The 2,637-nt window shown below is 41.3% G+C and overlaps 1 pseudogene; it reads right to left on the bottom strand.

Annotated features, from left to right (window-relative positions):
* LOC105551423 overlaps positions 1–2,513 on the bottom strand; it is a 2,809-nt pseudogene extending 296 nt beyond the window's left edge.
* Positions 2,514–2,637: the final 124 nt, after the last annotated feature.

The raw sequence follows: 2,637 nt of genomic DNA, 5'->3' as shown, positions 1-2,637 counted from the left end.
GATTGTCTGTTTACTTTGTTGTTGTAACTGCTTTTGGAGACTGTCACGAAATCTTTGCAAAGGCTTGTCTAGAATGGTATTTCCTAGGTTTTCTTCTAGGGTCTGTATAGTTTGAGGTCTTACATTTAAGTATTCATCTATCTTGAGTTAATTTGTATATACAGTGAAAGGAAGGGGTCCAGTTTCAATCTTCTGTGGATGACAAGCCAGTTATCCCAGGACCATTTATTGAATAGGAAGTCCTTTTCTCATTGCTTGTTATTGTCAACTTTGTTGAAGATCAGATAGTTGTAAATGTGAAGCTTTATTTCTGGGTTCTCTAACCTGTTTTATTGGTCTATGTGTCTGTTTTTGTATGATGCTTTTTTGTTTGTTTGTTTGTTTTGGTTACCATAGCCTTGTAGTATAGTTTGAAGTTGGATAACATGATACCCCTAGATTTGTTCTTTTTGCTTAGGATTGCTTTAGCTATTCATGCTCTTTGTTGGTTCCATGTGAATTTTATTTATACTTATTTATTTTTTTCCCCTCTGGAACATTCAAATTCACTGTTCCAAAGTTTAATTAAAAACACAATTTAAAAATATTTAATATCTTCTGAAAAGTATTTCTAAGTTAAGAATGAAAAAGTATATAATAATATATAATCAAATACCAGGTGCCTCAACTCCCACCAGGTCCACACTCAGCAACATCCATCTTTCTAGGTTCTTTGAGATCTTCTGTTAAATCTACAAAGTTGTTTTCCATGATGGGGGAAAGAATGGAAATCCCCATTGCTTTTTGAAATTCACACATGCTTACAGTATCACCTGGAGTTACTTGCTGTGCAAGTTTTTAAGATTATTGGTCACTTGTTCAGCGAGATGCATTTCTCTGCAGGAGGCACCCAAGAGACAGATCATACTGAGAGGGGGTCTGGTGCTCAAATACTCGTTCTGGGCTTCCTGGAGCTCCCTGAATAATTTGGTGGCCTCATCAAGTTTCTTCTGAATACTTCAGGTTCTTCAGAGTCAAAAACTTCAACTGGAATGCCAAAGTTTACTACTTTCAGTGCTGTGAGCCTGTCTTGAGTATTGGGGTCCAAACACCCTGCTGGTTCTTGTTCTATAATCTCCATTTCTTTTGCTGTGTCAAGTGTCCTAGTATGGCCTTCATCTTCAGGCGATGACATCTCCAACTCTTGTAGGGTCCTGAAATTCCCTCCTTTTGTTAAAACATCCAGTAAACTATCTGCCATAACATATGGATAGTCTTGGCATGTGGCCCAAAACTCATGGATGCTGAAATCAGTTGGAAGATCAGAGTCTTCCCCATGGGTTGGATATATTAAATCAGAATCATCCTTGCTGATATTTCCAAACGTGGAGTCATAACACGGTGCATAAGAACTGTAGGGTCCATAATTCAAATCTCACACTTCTACAATGGGATCCACAGGAAGGAGAAGTCCCAATGTTGTTGTTCCATCTGGTTTTCTTCTTTCAAATTCGCACTGACTGTTCACAAGCTGTCTGGTCAGCTTTCCTCCAGATTCCTTCACGATTTGGTCAAGCTGCTCCTGCTGTCTCTCTCTGAATTATTGCTTTTAAGCTTATCTTCAAGCACATCTTTGTCTACATTTTAATTTTCTTTGCCAGGACTCTTGAAGGCTTGTGCTTCAGCATCTCCAGAGTCCTTTCTCTCTCGACCAGCAACCTCCATCCTCCCCATTTTGCCTCCATCCTCCCCACTTTGCCTCCATCCTCCCCAGTCTGTTCTATCTTTCTGCTTTTGAGTTTCTTGCAAGTCATCCATGAAGTCTATACTCTGCTTCAGGCTCTGAATTCTTTCCTGGCTAAGAACTGTCATCCCCGAGTGCAACAGCTTCTTTGCAGCTGTATAGTAAATGCTCTCTGGTTTGTTGTAAATCATGGCATTAGTGCACATTAGTTTGAAGTTATCATTTAGTTCTATCGACTGGTAGTCATTGTTCTTGACCTTTTCTTTCATAGTACTAAAATCCCTTGGTTGTTTAATGATCATGGAGTAGCCAGGAGCAATATAATCAGTCACAGGAAATGAAAAGAAAGCACTTGGGTCTTTTCTCTGCAATTGTCTCATCAGTTGATTCAAAGTTTCTTGAAGGGGTGTCTGTTCTACTTCTTCTTGTTTGGCTAAAGAGCTTGTGAGAGGATCTCACAGGGGCATGACACTGGAGGTCTTTTTCTGCCTCATTCGCCACAAGGTCTCAATCCCGCTTCTTTTTATCCTCCTTAACTCTTCTACATTTTATCTCTTTATCTTCCCCTGGAACCTGTTTCTCGCCTTTCTTTCTCTTTTTCTGCGTTCTGTCCTTGTGTTTGTCATGATCTTACTTGCCTTCGAAGAGGTTGGAGTCATGCCCTGAGCTACCCGTGGAGAGTTCGGTGACTTCGTTCCCTCCTACTTTGAGGACCAGCCTCAAGGGCTTCTATACATACTCCTCACAGAAGTGTTTTTTCGACTTGGTGTTCCTTGTGCTTCTTGCCCATGTCCTATCAGCTCCGGTGCCCGCCCCCAGAGTGAAGACCAGGCCCACAGCGCAGCTTCTGGTCCAGGCCAGGCCAGTGAAGGGCGGGAGCAGCCCGCAGAGGCCCCATGTGAATTTAAGAATAG

Source organism: Mandrillus leucophaeus, unplaced genomic scaffold (genome assembly GCF_000951045.1).
Source record: "Mandrillus leucophaeus isolate KB7577 unplaced genomic scaffold, Mleu.le_1.0 Scaffold520, whole genome shotgun sequence".
NCBI classification, from domain to species: Eukaryota; Metazoa; Chordata; class Mammalia; order Primates; family Cercopithecidae; genus Mandrillus; species Mandrillus leucophaeus.
The sequence above is the reverse complement of the archived record's forward strand: the minus strand, read 5'-3'. Positions and strand labels throughout refer to the sequence as shown.